Source organism: Nerophis ophidion, linkage group LG23 (genome assembly GCF_033978795.1).
Source record: "Nerophis ophidion isolate RoL-2023_Sa linkage group LG23, RoL_Noph_v1.0, whole genome shotgun sequence".
Classification (NCBI taxonomy): Eukaryota; Metazoa; Chordata; class Actinopteri; order Syngnathiformes; family Syngnathidae; genus Nerophis; species Nerophis ophidion.
The window spans coordinates 31,987,375-31,995,521 of NC_084633.1; positions in this window are offsets into that span (position 1 = coordinate 31,987,375).

Sequence of the window (8,147 nt, forward strand, 5' to 3'; positions counted from 1 at the left end):
TGTGTGTGTGTGTGTGAGTGTGTGTGTGTGTGTGTGACGGACAATAACAGAGGGACTACACGTTTCATGGAAACATTAACTTTGCAGCTGCGCCTGGGAACAGCGGAGGAAAAGTGTTCAGTGTTTGGCTGGCATCCTAATGGCGTGAAGATGTGATGTATGATGGCAATCTTCAAATGTCTGTATTTATGTTTTTATGCACGTGTGGGGTCGTATTATTATGATATCCTCCCCCAACCCCCACCCTCCACAGTCCTGGTGGTCTACATAACATGTAAAGGTGGTTGTTTTGGTGAAAATGTTGCATAGATGATGTTTTACTGACCACTTTGATTGATTGATTGATACTTTTATTAGTAAATTGCACAGTACAGTACATATTCCGTACAATTGACCACTAAACGGTAACACCCGAATTTGTTTTTTAACTTGTTTAAGTCCACGTTAATCAATCCCCAGTATAGGGTGTGGACGGTCTTATTTACGTGCCTCCACTGTGACAGCGTCTTCTCCCGCTTCATCCTTGTTTTTAGCGCTTACGTAGCCGGGCTACTGAGAGGTATAAGTTCCAACTGTGTGTGAGGTATGGCAACAGCGGGGGATGCATGTGCATGTACGAGCCAGTCTGCCCCCCAACAAGAGGGTAGAGAAAAAGGAGGAGCTTATTGACGTTGCACGGGGGGGGGGGGGGTGACTAATCTAAGGGCCCACACATAGACCCCAATAGACTATATGACAACATGATGATGACAACCTCGATCCTGACCTCATGGTAAACTACCGACCGGTGTCTCACCTTCCCTTTATTTCAAAAATCCTCGAAAAAATTGTTGCGGAGCAGTTAAATGAACACTTAGCGTCTAACAATCTATGTGAAACCTTTCAATCCGGTTTCAGGTCAAATCACTCTACGGAGACAGCCCTCGCAAAAATGACTAATGATCTATTGCTAACGATGGATTCTGATGCGTCATCTATGTTGCTGCTCCTCGATCTTAGCGCTGCTTTCGATACCGTCGATCATAATATTTTATTAGAACGTATCAAAACACAAATTGGTATGTCAGACTCAGCCCTGTCTTGGTTTAACTCTTATCTTACTGATAGCATGCAGTGTGTCTCCCATAACAGTGTGACCTCGGACTACGTTAAGGTAACATGTGGAGTTCCCCAGGGTTCGGTCCTTGGCCCTGCACTCTTCAGCATCTACATGCTGCCGCTAGGTGACATCATACGCAAATACGGTGTTAGCTTTCACTGTTATGCTGATGACACCCAACTCTACATGCCCCTAAAGCTGACCAACACGCCGGATTGTTGTCAGCTGGAGGCGTGTCTTAATGAAATTAAACAATGGATGTCCGCTAACTTTTTGCAACTTAACGCCCAAAAAACGGAAATGCTGATTATCGGTCCTGCTAGACACCGACCTCTATTTAATAATACAACTTTAACATTTGACAACCAAACAATTAAACAAGGCGACACGGTAAAGAATCTGGGTGTTATCTTTGACCCAACTCTCTCCTTTGAGTCACACATTAAAAGCGTTACTAAAACGGCCTTCTTTCATCTCCGTAATATCGCTAAAATTCGCTCCATTCTGTCCACTGAAGACGCTGAGATCATTATCCATGCGTTTGTTACGTCTCGCCTTGACTACTGTAACGTATTATTTTCGGGTCTCCCCATGTCTAGCATTAAAAGATTACAGTTGGTACAAAATGCGGCTGCTAGACTTTTGACAAGAACAAGAAAGTTTGATCACATTACGCCTGTACTGGCTCACCTGCACTGGCTTCCTGTGCACTTAAGATGTGACTTTAAGGTTTTACTACTTACATATAAAATACGACACGGTCTGGCTCCATCCTATCTTGCCGATTGTATTGTACCATATGTCCCGGCAAGAAATCTGCGTTCAAAGGACTCCGGCTTATTAGTGATTCCCAAAGCCCAAAAAAAGTCTGCGGGCTACAGAGCGTTTTCATTTCGGGCTCCAGTACTCTGGAATGCCCTCCCGGTAAAAGTTCGAGATGCTACCTCAGTAGAAGCATTTAAGTCTCACCTTAAAACTCATTTGTATACTCTAGCCTTTAAATAGACTCCCTTTTTAGACCAGTTGATCTGCCGTTTCTTTTCTTTTTCTCCTATGTCCCACTCTCCCTTGTGGAGGGGGTCCGGTCCGATCCGGTGGCCATGTACCGCTTGCCTGTGTATCGGCTGGGGACATCTCTGCGCTGCTGATCCGCCTCCGCTTGGGATGTTTTCCTGCTGGCTCCGCTGTGAACGGGACTCTCGCTGCTGTCGGATCCGTTTTGGACTGGACTCTCGCGACTGTGTGGATCCATTGTGGATTGAACTTTCACAGTATCATGTTAGACCCGCTCGACATCCATTGCTTTCCTCTTCTCCAAGGTTCTCATAGTCATTATTGTCACCGACGTCCCACTGGGTGTGAGTTTTCCTTGCCCTTATGTGGGCCTACCGAGGATTTCGTAGTGGTTTGTGTTGTGTTGTGGTTTGTGTTGTGTTGTTGTTTGTGCAGCCCTTTGAGACACTAGTGATTTAGGGCTATATAAGTAAACATTGATTGATTTTGCACACACTGAACTAGGGTTGTACGGTATGCCGGTACTAGTATAGTATCGCGGTACTAATGCATCAAAAACGGTACTATACTCTGTTTGAAAAGTACTGGTTCCCCATATTATTTTTTAACAGACACGACGACGCTGACACCCAACCACGCCTACTTTACTCTATAAAAACACAATCTAATGCTTTCAGTGTTAACAGGAGAATGATTGCACACCTTGATAGCGTCATCTGAGCATAATTACACAGTACATACTGTACACGCTTTCGTCACATTTCAATCAATGACATTGTGGATGGCGCTGATTGTTTTTTATCTTTCCACGCAAGATCAAACCCTTTCGGGGTCGTGTTTGCTGAAAATAATGGAAAGCGCCACTCTACATAGCAACTGGCGCTGTGGTCAAAGTCTGAATTGCCACAGAACACTTTTTATTTTATTTTCTTTATGCTTTTGTGTTTTAGATTCTTGACATATTGCTTGATTACCCTTTGGAGTGATGGACGGCTGACTAGCGCTTAAACAATTGCTGCCGCTCCCTCCCCTCTGTTGCAGGTTTTGTTGATTCTATGTAACATCAGAATCTGAATCAGACATACTTAATTAATCCCCGAGGGGAAATTAAAACATGTTTATGAGTGCTATGGCTATGACTTTTTTTTTCTTAGCCTCAGTCTGGAACCCCTCCCTGGAGTCCAGCCTTTGACTGAGTGTATATATATATATATATATATATATAAAAGGCATCAGTCAAATAAGTACAGGCAAATATTGACACAGGTAACAGATTCAACACTCTACAGTCATCTGGCGGCTGAAGTGTGGTTGTGATACCATGTGATACCATTTCGTCACTTTTCATGTGTCAGGTAAACTGCGACGAATTGGGACTTATGAATCCCCTTCTTACTATGTGTCATTGTGAAGCTTAGTTTGTTAGGATTTGACTAATATACACTAATAGTGCTATAAAGTATATACAATATATACTGTATATGTATGTGTATATATATATATATATATATATATATATATATATATATATATATATACATATATATATATATATATATATATATATCTTGATTGGATTATCCAGAGAATAGTGCTCGATACCGTGGTAGAGCGCAATATGTAGGTGTGGGAAAAATCACAAGACTACTTCATCTCTACAGAACTGTTTCATGAGGGGTTCCCTCAATCATCAGGAGATTTTTTTTTTTAAATCTCCTGATGATTAATATGTGTATTTATACATGTATATATACATATATACATATGTATGTATCAATGTATTATATATATATATATATATATATATATATATATATATATATATATATATAATATGTGTATATATACATGTGTATATATATATATATATATGTATGTATATATGTATGTATATATGTATTTTATATATATATATATATTATATATATATATATATATAATATATATAATATATACATACATACTTCAATCCCAAATAAATGTAAAATTTTCAAAAAATGTATTTAAATTTTTTTTCTTTTTTTTGTTGTAGAAATTGTTATGAGTCCCATTCCTAATATACACCATCGCAGGATATTATCAGCTCTGTAAAAGTCTTGGGACAGCAAATCGTAAATTGTGTTTGCTTGACTGTGTTAGCCACACCGTGCTACAACGCAAAATTTCCGACTTTGAATTTGTACATCACTCGACACAATAAAAAACTGGACTTTCAATCGAAGCAGGAGGTAATAATTAAAGGAAGACCAACGCTGGAGCTAAAAGAATTTCTTCAGACAGTGATCTCCATCGAAACGGAGAGACTTTTAAAACCGAAGAAAGATAAAGTAGACTTCTATAAACAAGTTATCGATGTTTTTGTTCAGAAAGAGCGGCACATGGACTTCATTTATAAGTAAAGGTAAGACCATAATGATGATTTTTTTATTAAATGTGCTTTTTTGTGTGCTACAGTTTGTATGTGTAAAGAATGCTGGTATAAGCTTTTAAACATAACCCGTTAACTGCTGCCAATCAAATGGTGAATAAGATACTCTTTGGGGTTCATATGTTTATAAATCTGACTGAAGAAGAAGTCAGTGCCTCACCAGCCATGAACCTCACCGCACATCACTGGTATTAGTCATTGCCCATTTTTTTTGTTTTTTTTCCATTGTTACCTTTGAACTGTATGTAGAAGTGGCAGCTGGTTGTAACAGCTATGTACTATTTTGATGTCCCTGACATGGCAATTAAGGGAGTGTGATGACATTTTGCAAAAAAATGCACCCACGCATGTCTGAGCGTTTATAAATACACAAACAAAGGCAGCATGTGACTCAATCATTGTAATTAGCGAGGGAAGGAACAAAATGTTTTGTGTGAGAGTGCGCTGTATCTGCTCCTGAGACAAGCCCAGTTAGTCAGGCAGAGCCAGGTACTGGGTCTGCTGGAAGTGCTGGTTGAGGGTCTGGAGCTGCAGGCTGGAGTAAATAGTCCGAGGCTTTCGGGACTTCTTCCCCTTCCCGTTGAGCCGTAGCTCTCCCTTTTCTAGTGCGGTGGTGGGTTTCTCGCGCTCTGTGTGAGGAGAGACCGGGTATAAAAACATTGACAGGGACCTATCAGTGGACAGTAGGGATGGCCGTGGTTTGCATTTGAACCCCAAATCAGTACTTCTTTAAAATTGAAAACAGGTAAATTCTGTCAAAAAAACAACAACAACGATGCTTTTTTTTTTTTCTTTCAGTATTTTGAGACATGAAATAAGGCAAAAGAATTTGCACATCAAGAAATAATGTTACACTATTGAATGGAGACAAGTCAAACACTAGTGCCAGGTGGAAAACGGCCCTTTTGCACTAAGTATATTTAAAATCTACATTTGTTTTGTAAATTGTAAATGGGTTATACTTGTATAGCGCTTTGCTTTTCTACCTTCAAGGTACTCAAAGGGCTTTGACACTATTTCCACATTCACACACTGATGGCGGGAGCTGCCATGCAAGGCTCTAACCACGACCCTTCAGGAAAAAGGGTGAAGTGTCTTGCTCAAGGACACAACGGACGGGACGAGGTTGGTAGAAGGTGGGGATCGAACCAGGAACCCTCAAGTTGCTGGCACGGCCACTCTCCCAACTGCGCCACGCCTTCCCAAATCTGTTTAACATTATTATAGCAATATATAACCATAAGATATAACATGTATAAACATTGCTTCCGTATTTCGTACCATTCGGTATTCATCTGACATTGTGAAATGGCTTACGAAGGCAAACCCAGGAATCACTCCACACAAACAACAATTAAAGTTAATTATGTACGTTCCGCCATTTAGTGGCAGAGCATGTAATCGTTCACAGCTGACATTAAAGAATGAACAAAGATCCATTAATTTTCGTAAATAAATAATTCTCAGGCCAATTAAGTGAAATTGGATAATGATAATCTCTCACTGCACACATTGGTTGGGAATCACTGTTATAGGCCACAAAGCACATGTTAGTGTAACATGAAACAATTATAGTGTAACATGTAACAATTATAATACATTGACTTTATTTGTTGTTTAAAAAAAAAAAAACGCCCCTAGACCGCACTTTGGAAACAATTGGTTTACGTTAAAACAGGGGTTCTTAATCTTTTTGACCTCAAGGCTAAACATTTCCACTACAGAGAGGCTCCGGGGCCCACTCAAATATTAACACTGAATTAGTGATCTTACTACTGCTTTTAATCGTATTCAATAGTTATATCTGACCTTCTTACACTTTAACAGATTAAACTTTTGTCAAATGATATGAAACCATGTGTTCGTCACAATGATCTTCGTCAACGCTTAGGTCAGGCTGATTTAAAAAAAAAAAAAAAGGTACTGACCAAATATACTGCAAAAGAAGGGGAGTCATAAAAACTGATTAAATGCAATTGAGATACAATTATAATAATAATAATAATAATATATATTTTTCTTCGATAGGCTGCCGATGAAATTAGAGTGCAAATGAAAAGGATGTTGTGGCTTTGAGACAATTGTGATAAATAAACATTGATTGAGTGATTGATTGAAATACATCTTCACCCCTGTAGTCATAATTTTTGCGCTTAAGAAACTTCTCTATGATTTTTGTCATGTCTTGTGATCATTTATTGTTTAGTTATGTTCGGTTCTGTCATGTCTTGTGATCATGTTTTGTTTAGTTATGTTGGGTTTTGTTTAACTCTCCATTGCTTCCTGCTTTTCACTCACCTGTGCTCACCTGCTTCCTGAGCACTAATCAGAGGCAGTATTTAAGCATGTCATTTCAAGTCAGTCCTTCTGGCGTCATTGTGTTCTTTTCATGCTCTGTCCATGCTATTTTTTCTTTTGCGATCCGCTTCTTGGATCACCACATATTGTTTATACTTCCAGTTGTTATATCACTCCGTCGTTCTACCCTCTTACTTCCTGTTTAGTCAGTCACCATGGTTGCTCATTGATCCCACCTGCTAATCCCGGTTTCTGCACACCTGTCACTTTTGATTACTTCCCTATTTAAGCCCGTCCCTTTTCATTATTTTTTCTGGGTTCATGATTTGCTTTTCACGCAACGAGTTACGCCTGCAATACTTTCATGTATGTATATTCTCGCTAAGCTTTTCACGCTAGCCATTGTTCATTCCAGTTCTCATGCTGAAGGTTTTGTTTTGTCTTTTGTGCCTACGGGTCAGTTTAGTTTGCATTTTGTATCACTTAGTTCTCATACTAGCCTCTTTGGTTTCCTTTTGTTAGCTCCAGTGTTTTGTTTCTTAGATCATTGTTGTAGAATAAATCTGTTAAAACTTACCTTTGCTGTGTTCAATTTTGACGCATCCTCGAGGGAATCGAACCCGGTACCACGATGCCACACAGGCGTAATATTTTCATGCCAAAGTCCATGCTGCTCTTGTCAAGCCACAGTAAGTGTTTTTTTTTCTGTCAGGGTTGTCGTTCTCCCAGGAAAGCAGACGGACTACTTGGGACATGGCGTGCAGGTATAAACATAATTGAATCTTTAACTCCGAAAAGGTGAAAACAAAAAGGCGCAGAAGGTGAAAGCACAACTTGACGAAGGAAACAAAAACTAACACTAAGACTAAACTTTGGACATGAAACTAAAAAAAAAACACTTACTGTGGCTTGACAAGAGCAGCATGAACTTTGGCATGAAAAACTAGCATGGACAGAGCATGAAAAGAACACAGTGACGCCAGAAGGACAGACTGGAAATGAAAGCGTTAAATACTACCTCTGATTTGTGCTCAGGTGAGCACAATAAGTAACGATGGCAACAAAACAAGGGAGTGAAAAACAGGAAGCAATGGAGTGTTAAACAAAACCGAACATAACTAAACACAACATGATCACAAGACATGGCCATTTTTAGTTCCGGACTTCTTCTGTTTGTTTGATATTGTCATTACTGCCCCGAGTGGTGGGAAAGTGTATTACAACAGAGTGCCATTGCAGCTTTCACTGACCACTGCCGAGAAATAGATATTTTTTGGCGATCCTCTAGAGGGGAATCGCGGCTGACTG